Source organism: Macrobrachium nipponense, chromosome 49 (assembly GCF_015104395.2).
Source record: "Macrobrachium nipponense isolate FS-2020 chromosome 49, ASM1510439v2, whole genome shotgun sequence".
NCBI lineage: Eukaryota > Metazoa > Arthropoda > Malacostraca > Decapoda > Palaemonidae > Macrobrachium > Macrobrachium nipponense.
This window is the reverse complement of record NC_087224.1, coordinates 18,785,978-18,800,892: the sequence shown is the minus strand read 5'-3', so window position 1 is coordinate 18,800,892 and position 14,915 is coordinate 18,785,978.

Sequence of the window (14,915 nt, the reverse complement as noted above, 5' to 3'; positions counted from 1 at the left end):
GCCCCCAAATTATTACTTACTAGTTTCATATGAAGTTCTTGCCGAGTTCGGATTACAATAGGCACGGGTAAACCACGCTACCACTGATATATATTCAATTTTACCCAGTCACGGAATCCCACGCACAGATATGCATATCCCTAGCGATTTATACCAGTCAAGGCAAATTAAATAATATATATATATGATACTCATCCAAACTTCGGTTGATTAATCCATCCACTTCATTAAATGCTGGGAAGGAACGACATAGTTAATCGAAGTGAAAAGCTATTCACTCTGATTAAGTTCTCCTGTTACCCGTTCCCTTTGCTCACCTCTGTGGTGAAAATAATACGTTCGCTCTCTCACCCATACCCACGACTTCGGCCTCGTTCGCTCACGACAAAAACAACAAAATGAACGAAGCCACCAAACCAACACGAACCGAACGAAACTATCAAACAACTTACATCGCATTGTTAGCCAATTATACAAACTATTCACCAGACAATATTCCTTGGTAACAATGCTTATTACAATTAAATATAAATAAAACATTCATTTGTACACAAACCTGCACATTTCCACTTAACGCCATGTAATATAAAGGAACATTTTCCATATACAACATGAACATAGATATTCAATAAAAATTGGTTTTCCATGTCGTTATTGTAAGTAACGACAGTAGGCAAAGACCATACCAATCACGCCACTGAGGCGCTGAAAAATCTGGGTGGATCTAGTTTGTCCACCCCAGTTGGAGTTGCACGGCAGATAGGGGATCAGGAGGGTAGGGAAACGTGACACATCCACCCTCCTCCTGCAAACCTGTTTGTCCTCCCCAGGTGGGGGCGAGGCGGGCAGGGGCTCGAGAGAGTAGGAAGACATGACATTTCCACCCTCCTCCTGCAAACCTGACTGCCTGCCCCAGGTGGGGGTCAGAGTAGGTAGGGGAGACATGAAGGGTGGGGCTGCGTGCAATCAAATTCAATGTGAAAGGGGAAAACTGGGCGAGTGAGGATCAACCCCTCACCCCCCTTCATATGGTGCACTGTAGGCATTACAAAAAAGGTTGTTTGCAGCGTCCCTTTAGCTCTATAGCTGCACCAACTCTTCAACTCTGCTTCTGTTCCCACCCTTTTCTTCCACCATTCTGCCCAACCACTCTAGTTCTTTCTTTCCACCTTATGCAATCGATTGAGCCTTCTTCTTCCTTATTTTCCAAATACTTCCTCGCGCCTACCTTTTGTTTGTTTCCAAATTTCACTTCCTATAGGTAATTTATGCTAACAAAAATATCCATTAGAATCTACCTTATCTTCACACCACAGATCTCACCTCTGCCTTATCAACTGTGTGGTTCGAGTCTGACTCAGCTGATATGCTGCCACTATGTCCCTCTAATCTATGCCACGCAGTCTGGCGGGGCACGGTTGGATCCTGTGCCAATCTTGACCATTCTAATTTTCTAACTTTGAGCTTTTGGCCGTTTGTCACCTACATTTCTTTTGTGTTCCATTTCATATTGAATACTTATACATATATATATACTATAATATATATATATTATATATATATATAATATATATAAATAAAGGTTTTTTGCCACGAAGGAAAAAAATGAAAAAGCAAGATAGCCAAGTACTTTCGGTCCTGTTCGGACCCTTTACTGAGGCAAACTGATTTTACAAAGAACAACATAGTCAAAAGAAGGCTTAATATACAAACTGACACTACCAGATTAGCCACAAGGGCGATTTTCACTTACAGAAAGGAGGAACCGCCAGAGGCTAGCCACCCACCTTGAAGGATACCCGCAGTGAACAAGTGATTCTTCCAGAAAACAGTACATTTTGAAAAAAACACGGGAGCATATACAATTTAATATCATGAATTTTTACACAAATTTTCCCAACAAAAATTATTATTAATGAAAAGACGAAAGAAAATATAAATAATATATATATATATATATATATATATATATATATATATATATATATATATATATATCGAGCAAGAGAAAGAGGGAGAGAGAATATCGAACCAGAGAGAGAGAGAGAGAGAGAAAAGAAGAAGAAAGAATACTACAATACATGTGGGACTAATTTATTAGTTGTTCATTTATTTTGAGGTCCTTCATAAACATCTTACAAATATATGGGTCCAAATGGTACATTCCCAGACTAAGATTTAGGTTGTTTTTTATTAGTGATTTATATAATTGCCGATTCCAGTAAATTTCTTGAACATAATCATTAGATCTAGCAATTACCGAGGGTATCACCCAATTAATACAATGAGATTTTTCACTCAGATGGATAAACAGTGCATTTGAAGTCTGGGCTGTTCTAACTGAATACATATGTTGCTTTATACGTACACTAAATTTTTACTGACTGACCAACGTAAAACGAAGGGCAATCCTTACAAGGAATTTTGTAAATGATGTTGTTATTTGTTACGGGACTATTCTTAATTAGCATATCTTTAATGGTATTGTTATAAGAGAACACTACATTAACATTAAACGATTTAAATATTGATTTTATGGTTTCAAATCCACGAAAATAAGGTAAGCTAAGTACATTTTTAGGCATTTCTTTTTCATTAATAGCAACATTATAAAACTTTTTGTGAGCTTTTTGATAACATAAATCAATTAAATGAGGTGGGTAGCAGAGATCGTTTCCTATCTTTTTTATGTATTCTATTTCTTGATCCAGATATTGTGGACTCGTGATACACAAAGCGCGTAGGAACATAGAAGAAAAAATTGAAATTTTAATATTAAGATGGTGGCCAGAATAAAAATGTACATATGTTAAATTATTTGTGGGTTTTCTATAAATACTGAATTTGCATTGGAAAGATTCTCTATGTATTAATACATCTAGGAAAGGGATGACATTGTTATTTTCAATTTCAACAGTGAATTTTATGGATGGCACTAAATTATTCAATTTAGACAGTAAATCATTTACATCGATACCACCAGGTAAGACTACTAAGATATCATCGACATATCGGTACCATTTAAGGGATAAGTGTGATATTTCGGGAGGTGGGTTGTCTCTCAAAAAATTCCATTATATAAGTTTGAAAGGAGAGGTGATAAAGGGTTACCCATGGCCATACCAAATATTTGTTGGTAATATTCTCCATTAAAAATAAATCTGCAATCACAAATACATAACTTAATTAAGGAAATTATGCCCTTCGTTTTACATTGGTCAGTCAAGTAAAAATTTATGTGTACGTATAAAGCAACATATGTATTCAGTTAGAACAGCCCAGACTTCAAATGCACTGTTTATCCATCTGAGTGAAAAATCTCATTATATTAATTGGGGAGATACCTCGGTAATTGCTATATCTAATGATTATGTTTCAAGAAATTTACTGGAATCGGCAATTATACAAATCACTAATAAAAACAACCTAAATCTTAGTCTGGGAATGTACCATTTGGACCCATATATTTGTAAGATGTTTATGAAGGACCTCAAAATAAATGAACAACTAATAAATTAGTCCCACATGCATATAGTTATTATTTCTCTCTCTCTCTGGTTCGATATTCTCTCTCCCTCTTTCTCTTGCTTGATATATATATATATTTATATTTTCTTTCGTCTTTTCATTAATAATAATTTTGTTGGAAAATTGTTTGGGTAAAAATTCATGATATTAAATTGTATATGCTCCCGTGTTTTTTTTCAAAATGTACTGTTTTCTGGAAGAATCACTTGTTTACTGCGGGTATCCTTCAAGGTGTGGCTAGCCTCTGGCGGCTCCTCCTTTCTGTAGAGTGAAAATCGCCCTTATGGCTAATCTGGTAGTGTCAGTTTGTATATTAAGCCTTCTTTTGACTATGTTGTTCTTTGTAAAATCAGTTTGCCTCAGTAAAGGGTCCGAACAGGACCGAAAGTACTTGGCTATCTTGCTTTTTCATTTTTTTCCTTCGTGGCAAAAAACCTTTATTTATACATAGCATCACGTTTTATATACTTCGTGATCAAGTTATTCATTATATATAGAGATATATATATATATATATATATATATAGATATATATATATATATACATATATTCGCCTGCTTGGGTGGGGCGGGCTATAGGGGCAGACATCCGTTTTCTAAGAGCATAACTTCCTGTCTGAATACAGTCTTAAAAAAAATAAGAAAAGATTTAGCATTATATCTTATTCAAAAAGCCACTATAAATTTATATATATATATATATATATATATATAGAGTATACATATGCATAAGTATTCAATATGAAATGGAAAACAAAAGAAATGCAGGTACACGGCCAAAAGTTCAAAGTTAGAGCAGAACTTCCTGTCAGCATACAATCTTAACAAAAAAATAAGAAAAGCTTTAGCATTATATCTAATCCAAAAAGCCACTAGATATTAATTTTATTCAGTATGAATAACTAAAAAAAGAAGAAATACTCTCGATGATTCAGCGTATTACTGGCATTGCGTCATCGAACGTCCTGGAGGCATATTCCCGAAGTGCACTCAACGTTCGGCCAGACTCCGCCCCTATAGCCACTGTGGGCGGAGATATTTCCCTCCTAGCAGACTGCAGACAACGTATTTCGCATTTCGGCGGCTCCGCCATACTGCCCTCTCCATTCTTCACCCAGTCATTAGCTTATTTTGTTATGTTTTTATTATTTTTATGTTATGTAAACATGAAATTGTGATATATATCCATATTTTACGATAGCAATATGCATATTTTATTATGTAAATCGATCTATTCATAAATTTATTGTAATATGATGCCAGCCAAAGTTTGTTTAGCGAAAGTGAAAGTTTGTTTACATTAGGATGTGAACGGTTGCCATGACAATTATACAAATATATCGCATTTCATCGTAAATGAAGCTCAAAATGTGGCAGTTGATGGTGTTTCCAGATATTATTATATATATTTACTTAATATAAATAATAGTCGAATGACTAGCACATTCAAGAGGAAAGGAGCTTCGTTTCCTAAACCCAAAGTTTTGTTTACATTCGTCGACTGATGTGTGGGCTAACTTTTTTTCTTTTACAATATACACGAGAGGAATTTGTAAATAAAATTTAGTTTTTCAATAGAGTAAACATCACATTTAGTAATAAGCCACAATGTCTAATTTACTATTGTCATAAATACTTTATGTTGTCTTGTTTTCATCAGTCAGCCCTTTTAATTTTTCTTTACTCTGGGTGTAGCCTAACCTTAGGAATTATTTTTTGCTTTTCTTTTGTGAGGACATGTAAATTGAAAATTCAGTCAAAAAAGGGAGATAGGAATTGACCAGCCCTGTGTTCATGTAGAAATAGATATGTGTATGGGGGTAGGGGGCAGGAGTTGAAAGTTTCATCCACTTTGCTCAACAAATCCTTACAAAAGAAAGAGCAGAAGATGGTACCAATCCATTTGGCACATAATAGTTAATGCTGCATTTGCAGACTGAAAATCCCACTTATCCACTAATATGCTGGATCGCAAAAAATCATGGAAAAATGATTGACGCTGGGTTAGGCTATAAAGGGAGCAAAACTCAATGTAGGTTAACTGAAAGGCATTTTCCAGCACAGTATGTTGACAAAAGTCACAACCCCCAATGTATTGTATGCTCTTCATGAAAAAGCTTACACTATTGCAAGAAGTTTTGCCTCCCAGTAGCTCCTCGTTGAACGTGCGGTTTTCGCGTTCGGCTACCAATCCGGTGGTCCGAAGTTCGATTCTCGGCAATTGGGAATCAGAGGAATTTATTTCTGGTGATGAAAATCCATTTCTGGATATAATGTGGTTCGGATCCCACAATAAACTGTAGGTCCCGTTGCTAGGTGACCAATTGGTTCCTAGCCACGTAAAAATATAAAATCCTTCGGGGCAGCCCTAGGAGAGCTGTTATTCAGCTCAGTGGTCTGGTAAAACTAAGATATACTTAACTTTTTTTGTCTCCCAGTGTATGCAGTGTGTCCGAAAAAACTTCTGCTGCTGCTGCAAAATGGTCATTAGGCGGTGGTTCATTTTTAACAGAGCTGTCAAGTGGATCAACAGCCTCACTGGCCACCTCATTTTCTTAAGGTATTGACACAGCTTCCACCTTTATGGAAGAAGAAGCGCAAATATGATACTAGAACCATCATGCACGTCATGGAATATTATAATTTCACCTGAAAAAATTTCTACTGGTAGCAGTTTTTCTGTTCCCTTCTTAGCCACTCCTGCAAACCAGTGTCGAATTTTTGATGTATTATCCAGCACCTGGGGTAGATTCATAACAGCAATCTCACCACAAGCAATTTGGTGCTTGCAGACACTGCCAGTATTGCCAATCATACAATCACACATGCCAATGGCGAGATCTACATCATAATATATATCCTTTTCAGTGTCACTCTCTGCAATAAATCGAAATTCATCAATTCTGGTGACATGTTCTGGGGGATGGTGACCTTTTTTTTTTTCTTCGGCATAAGGCCACATCATAAATTATGCACACTTCATCTCATGTTCAGTAGTATTTTTTATCTGAGTTTCCAGTACTTCCAATACATATTCAGTGTAGACATTACTCAAAAGCTAAATATTTGTGAGAGAGAGAAAAAAAAAAGTATAGCGTAGTACCCAGTAAAAGTTTTTTTTCACTCTTGTGTCGCTTGCCTGCATGTATGCACTGCAGTCTCTTATGGCAAGCGAATCTCTTTGGTGCGTATTTACTCTTTTAGACGAAGCTCTCGTAATTTATCTTAAAATAGGTAAGTGTCCTTCAATTTCATCATCGCCTCCTCTTCGGTTAAGTATTTGTTCTTATTGCCAGGTGTCTGTCGTGTTTTCCAGGATAATGTTATCGAATCCTTCATCCACAAAATCGAGGGATCTCATTGTTGCCATGCTACTTGGAACCAGAACCAACACAGTCACCACGTGCAAGATTTTTGTGGTAGGGTTGAAAGAAATTTGAAAATTGGAATTCCGTCCCCATCTCTGCTTTTATTTTGACTTGATGATGATGTTAGTAGGACTCGGAGGAGTGTGCCTTTGCATCGCCACCTCCTTTCTGATTATTTTAGACAATTTTAGATAATTTCCACAGAAAAATGATAAATAAGCAATAAAAGTTATATAAATACAAATATCATTCGTACATGAAACAACACACCACATTATTATGATCAATTCGTTTAACTGTCATGAGCATGACAACCATTCAGGTTCTAATGTAAAAACATGCATTTTCTCTAAACGAACTTTGCTAGCATGATATTACGATGAATCTGTGAATAATATTGATTTATATAGCAAAATATGTATACTGCTATCGTAAATATGGATATAAGGTACATCAAATTTCATGTTGACATAACATAAAAATAAAGTTAACAAAACTAGCGAACATCTGGGAGAAGAATGAACGGCATAGCGAGTGAGCAGTACGTAAAAACGGCTAATGCGTCGTCTGCAAAAGAGGCCTATAAAACAAGAAGTTTCTTATGTAAAGTTGTTCTCAACAGCGAAAGTTTATTGAATCTAAGTGGAAGCAAAACAGCCAAGAAAATGTTATATTCCTTGTTTCAATATATCAGCTTAAATTGTGAAGAACACTACGTTCGTTTGTGCAGATGCTGAGCTTTGACTGCGCAGGACAGCCAGCCACCACCAGATTCATACGATTTCATGTTTACATAACAAAGAAATAATAAACACATAAAGAAATAAGCTAATGACTGGGAGAAGAATGAAGTGGGCAGTATTGCGGAGCGAAATGCGAAATGCGTCGTCTGTAAGGAAAGTGAGATATCTCCGCCCACAGTGGATATAGGGGCGGAGTCTGGCCGAACGTTGAGTGCACTTCGGCGGATGTGCACACAGATGCATGGCAAAGGGGTAGTGGAAGCGTCCAACTCAGTCTGACAGACTTAAGTATATGTCAAAGGGGAAACATTCCTAGCTGCACCAACTTTTCATCCTTTACGCCAAATTTTCAAAAATCAATGATGATTCAACAACCGTCCCACCTCGCTATGAAGAATACTCCTAATGTAAAACCAATAGCTGTAGCCTACCCCAGCTCCCCCTCCCCACCAGGAACAAAAACCCCAATATCGAAGATATTACACTAAAATAATGCCAATTTTGTTAGTTTTCTTGGCCCACTTTTGTTCAGAGTTGAAAGATTGGGCTACAAGTAGCGGATTGGGCTACATTTTATGGCTGTCTGCTACAAAAAATTACAATCCGCTACTTGCTAAATTTTGGATTACTTTTTGTACTTATTGGATACTTTTATGATTAAACTAATTACAAAATTGGACTAATTTCATAAAAATAGTTTTCCAGCACAGATCTTCGGAAAGTGTAAAATATATTAACATTTAATTTTGTTGATATAAAGTAAACTTTCATTTTAATTCTCTTTGAGCCTTGCATGAGTTGGACAGTGAGTGGCTGCCAACCACTTATTTCTCCTTTCTTGTCACTTTCGCTGGGAATACGATGCCTGGATACTAGGCTTCCCTTTCCCAACCTATTCGTGCATCTTACAACAACAAACGACTGAACCATTGCTTAGAAATAAGGCGCAGATTAACTTGAATGATCAACGCTCTTCTGATAAGGTACAATAGGGGAAATGGCTTTTTGCCCACCAGCTGTGTTATTGTTCGGGAAAGACGTGTTGGTGACATCACGTCAATGACTTCTATTTCTTTATAATAAGTAATTCAATTTTGTTAGCCTTTTCCCATTAAAAGAAAATTATTTTATTTAAATAGTTCAAGCATTTTGAGTTAAGTTTATTTTGTTCTCAACATGTCATATCAAGTGAAAAGAAAGCGTTTATTAATTTTTCTGAGATAAAAAAAATTCAGCCTTTTTAGTTCTACAAAATACATCATATCGAAGGTAAGTTTCACAGATAGTTCTCTAAGGTTTATCTATCTCTCTATATATCAATATATATACGGTATATATCAATATATACCGTCTGGTTTGATAATTTTACTATGATATCATAAACTTCGGCATTGGGCGACTTTTATTTCAAATCCGTTACTTTTGAAGGTAGTATAGGCTACTTTTCCCAAAATAATCTGGCAACTCTGCAGTTTTGTTCCGTCTCCTTCAGTACTTAGGAAGGTGTGGTAGTGTGAAGATTCTACTTTATCCTTAATATTCCTCAGATACTTTGCTTTCTCACTTAGCCTAGACTAATGCATATTTTTATGTCACTTATCGTTTTGATCTATATTAGACCTGGTCTACATCCATTACTTTGTTTGTTTAGGTTAGGATTTGGGCACCTTCTGGTTTTCCAAACCTACCGTTTCTAATTCAAACCCTGCTTGAGAGAGGTTTTCTAGTACGTATAGAAAATCTCCCACACACACACACACACACACACACACACCCACTGTAGCTCCTTCAGTTCGTCTATGACTCTATGTGCTTTGCTCTGCGCAGCCTATTTTGTATATTTCTTTGTTACTTTACCATTAATTTTCTATTTCACTTCTCTTACTCTTCTCTCATGTCTTCTGCTATAGTACTTAAATGTTAAGACCTTTGATCATCGTCGCTGTGTCATTTCTTTCCTTAATTTACATTAACCCTTTTAATTTTTCTACCCAACAGTTTTTCTTTCAACTTTAGTTTTCTTAACTTTACCGTCGTATTTTTATATGTTCCCTTGAATAGTCCACAGAACGAAAAACAGCTTTCACTCTTCTGCAGCACTTGTAATTCCGGGTTTAAGTTTAGCGCATTCAATGCGAAAGTTGAACGAAACCAGCTTAGTACCTGAGCAACATGACGCAAGCGATTGAACGAACCTTCCTCCTTATTTTCCAACCATTTCCTCATGCTTACATTTTGTTTGTTTCCCATTTCCACTTGCTATAGGTAACCTATGCTAAAATGAAAAAAATATCCATTAGAATCTTACCTCGGTCTTAATTGTTTGGTTCGAGTCTGACTCAGTTGAGGTGGGTGCCTGCGCACACGTATCTGCAACCACGCTGTCTGCCGAATGGACCCTGTGCCAATCTTGATTCTTGAACGTTCCTCTATATTTTCTAACGTTTGAGCTTTTGGTCGTGTACGTATATCTATTTTTTCTATTTCATATTGAATACTTGTGCATATATATATATATATATATATATATATATATATATATATATATATATATATATATATAGATATATGATAGAATCGATAGATAGATAGATAGATAGATATAGATAGATAGATAAATAGATAGATAGATAGATAGATAGATAGATAGATAGATAGATAGATAGACTATACGTTATAGTCTAATACTTCTAATATTTCATACCACAATAGTCGGTGACACACGTAGTCGACAGTTTTCTAAGAGCAGAATAATCCTGTTGCAATGTAATCTTAATAAATAAAGAGATAACTTTGATATTATATCATATTTAAAAAAAAAACACATGTCCATTTTATTCCGTATGATAACTAGAAGAAAAAAACTCCAGATGATTCAGCGTATTACTGGCATTGCGTCACCGAACGTCCCGGAGCAGGATGTTGAACGATCCTGTTCGTTCGTCCAGTTATTGTTTACCTGCACGTATTCATTCATTATGAATAGCTATTCATTCATTATGAATAGCTAATAAAAGATGAAAACGACCGATGATTCGGCCTATTAGGTACAGGACGTTGCATCATCATCGAACGTTCCAGAACGTCCTGGAACAGGATGTTGAATTGAACGACCCTCTCTAGGTATTACTCATCTCTGTGGCGTGACGTCAATATATAAACAGCTGACAGTGACTAAAGACAAGGGTTTCCGACGGAGAGGCTAGAGTGAGACGGACGTCGTTTTCAGCTCGTATTTAAGTGTTTTCTGTCGAGTTTTTTGGTTGTGAGAAGTGTCAAAAAAGGCTTAATATATCAGCAATGGAGCTGCCGCATTTAGGGAAGCATTGTGCAGAGCCAACGTGTTGCCAGTTGGGTGAGTGATTTCACGGATAGTTTCAGTGAAGTCTTTCAAGGAAGTAAACTGACACTTGTGGACTGAGAATCAGCTGCGTCATTGGGGGTCGAGTTTTAGTATATTAGATGACGCTGATTATACCAGGCCTCAAATTCATGTGTATTTTCAGTTTTGTATTAAAAAATTGCTGTATTTAATGCCATAATAGTAGTAATATATATTCTTCGAGGGCCATACATTCCGACCTCCTTGCCCTAACCAACGGGATAACCCTAAAGGTTATGATCCTGATGGAGGTAGTTCCGTCAGTACATCAGATGCGGTGCACTGTAGGCATTGCTGAAGGTTGTTTGTTGCGTCTCCTCCTCAGGCCCCTAACGTTAACCCCTTTTATTCCTTTTACTGTACCTCCTTTCGTCTTCTCTTTCCTCCATCTTGCTCTCTAGTACCCTCTAATAACAATTATATGCAACTACCTTGAGGTTTTCCTCTTTACACTCTATTTCCATTTCAGTGCTGAATGACCTTGTAGGTCCCAGCTCTTGGCTTTGGCCCAATCTTACCTACCCTTTATAGATGGGTAGGTATATTCCTTTCCTAAATGTTTGGAAGGCTCCTTAAATACCTTACTTTTAATTTAATGGAATTTATTTTTTACGTCACAGATATGGAATTCAGTCCCTAGAAATGCAAGTAGTTATAGCTAAACCATTCCTAACAGCATTTGGCCACAGGTGATTGCCACCCTACTATATGATTAGCTAATGTGCTATGCTTACATAGTTAAGGGAAAAAAGTGCATTTGATAAAGAAGGAATATGTATCCCAAAGGCAGAAAGTCCAAAAAAAAAGTGTGGTACAGAAGTGAAAAAAATATGGCAACATTCAGTTTATTTGCTTTCAAATTTCTTTGGGGCTAGTTTGGATTATTAATACCTATCAGGCTTTTATTTATTACCTATTATGCAACTCTTTTAAGTCTTATGTACAGGGTAAACGATCGAATGGACTTCTGGTGGCCACCTCACCTGTTCTTCGACCCACCTTCCAGAAAAAGTACTTTAACACGTCCTGTAACTTGGGATAGACATTAGTCTCAAACCAGCGTCCATTGAAGCAACACCTTGAGACCTCTGCTTTCCTCTGGAAGTAAGAGTTTTCTCCCAAGTCACAAATTAAGGCCATATTAATGAAAATCTAGCCATGCACAGTGCAAACTTACCTCTGACACTTTCGAAATTTTTACTTAAAACACCTTACCTGTAGGAGATTGACGCTATATCAATGTTTGCGGAATCACTTGTGTTAACAAACTTCCCATTTCCTGTGCTAAATCCACAAACCATCTATACTCATAGACACTGGTACACTTTCTTTACAACAATCTTGAACACTGATGACATTTACACCTGAGTCAAAGTAAACTAGCAATTTTTTGGAAAGAAAAATAAGTGCGCTAAATAATTTAAATAAATAGTTAAACATCAGTATAAGGTTATGAATTGCATAAATTTATTACATATTCATGATTAATTAATTTGAAAATATTCTTGGTTGAAAAAGTAACGAGATTCTGATACAAATTTCAATGGTTTTGCTGTGAACATTAGCTACAATGTGTTTTTTGCGTTTTCATATTGATGTTTTTGTTAATATAGGTATATTGCATACAGTGTAATATATATGCATACAGTGTACAAGGGACCCCCATATTCGCGTTCTCCGGATTCATGGACTCGCACATTCGCAGATTTTTCTCTGGAACATTTCCCCCATTATTCATGGAAAATTCACTTATTCCCAGTAATTTTCTATAAGAAAATTTCCACAAATTCCTGTTTTTTTATCAATTTCATCATAAATGCACTTTTCGTGATAAAACTATTAAAAAAAAAGGGTATGAAAATTTTAAGTGGGTTTTTCTTGAGTTTTAACTAACAAAATAGGAGCTTTTAAGTATTTTTATAGGAGTTCCAACTATTCGCGGGGGACTAGGTCTGGTACGTATCCCCTGCGAATATGGGTGGCCCCACTGTAATGTATATATAAGTAAGTTTTGTATAATATAATGGTGTTCTAAGTAATTATTTTCAGAATTAGGACCTTTATTTCAGTCCTGTATTATGACAACATGACATCTTAACTGTTTAATTCTAGAGGAATTGTCATACTCAACTTTTTTGTAAAAAGTGGTGAGTTATATATGTATACAATACATATCAGGGAAGTTTACCAGTTATTCATGCAGATTGTTCTCAACTATTAATGCAATAGTTATAATCGTAATGCTCAAATAATATTTTTATTATTTACATTTTGTATATATGAAGAAGTCTGACTGCCAGATTACCGCCATAATGTGACACAATCACCTCCGCTCTCTGGGTCACTTGTCTGTTTTCACACCATAAGAAATTAATGTAGGATAAATGAAGATTTTCAATATACTTAGAATGCGAATTTATGAGCTTTCAATACCAATGATATATTGTTCCAATTATAATTTAACCTTTCATCATGGATTTTATTTCACTGTTGCCAATTGGTATGTGTTTACCCTCCAAACTGGGTATAAGACTTAGAAAACCGGGAAAATAAGTGAAATTAGCATATCTATTTGTAGTATATTTACATAAATATTAGAGCAATTTTATCATTATTGCATTACTATGAAAACTTTAATTCATGGAACCAGTTTGAAAAGGCATTGGTGTATGTGTGAAGCTCCACTAAATTGGCAACTGTTTTGCCATTCCTGGCACATGAGCATTAAAGGTTACATTTATTTCAGCCATACAATTATTATAAATTTTTAAAAAAGTCAAAATAGTAATAGAGACTTGAATCAATGAAAAGTACTCGCAAATAAATACACATTTTTTGTCATAAACAATTTACTAAACTGTCATCTGCTCACAGATGTCCTTGGCAGCCAGATGTACAATAAGGCTGAAAATTTGTTCCCGCCATGGCTTCGCTGTAAACAAACTCGCGTATTTTGAGTGGAATTTTTAGTTACATAATTAAGAAGAAAATGTGTATAATTAAAGTCAAATAAGCACTGTTGTGATGGCAGTGAGGATAAAGCCACCAATTACAAGGTAAAAATGCATATCAGTTCAAAACATGACCCTGGGAATATGACTTCTCATACTTTCACTAATATAGGCAACAAAATGTAGTTTTATTGTCCTGATTACAACTACAATCTTGAGTAATATCAATAAACATTATATATATACCGTATTGTAAATATATTGTTCAAATGAGCACCGGGAGACAAATGGGACAGAATTCGACGAGATGCCATATTGGATTTAAAAACTGCCTTGAAAACATATTTTATGAAGACCTCACCTTCTTATTTTAATTTGTATGGCGCTTTCATATATCTCATTTTGTTGAAAAAAATTCAATCTCTTGAATGGTATGCTTAAAGATGTAATTGTATTGTTGTTTCACCTATTAAATATAGAGTGGAAAAAAGGTGGTCTTTTAGAGTGAAATGGCCCCAATTTGATCGTTTACCCTATAATGTTGATTTAAATCTTCAGTAAGAATAAGATAATGTTTTATAAATCTGTTAATGCATTTTTTGTATATTTTTTTTAACCCTTAGGAGCCGGGGCAATAAATCGATATGCAGCACCCCATGGCAGCAAAACTTTGAGGTTAGCAAACATACAAAAAAAAATAAATAAATAAAAAAAATGGAAAGAGGAAGATATGGAAATGCACATGTGAAAGAAAAAAATTATTTAAAAAAATTTCCCTACCTTCCAAGAGTTGAAAATGACTTTTTATTGTAGTGTCTTACCGAACAATTATAGAGCCGTGATTTCCACGAGCGGCAGGATACTAAATTCAAATTTAGCGTGTCGGCGTCGCCAACACTGGTGGTGATGACGTCATCTCCCTCCACTCGCGGGAGAACCAGGT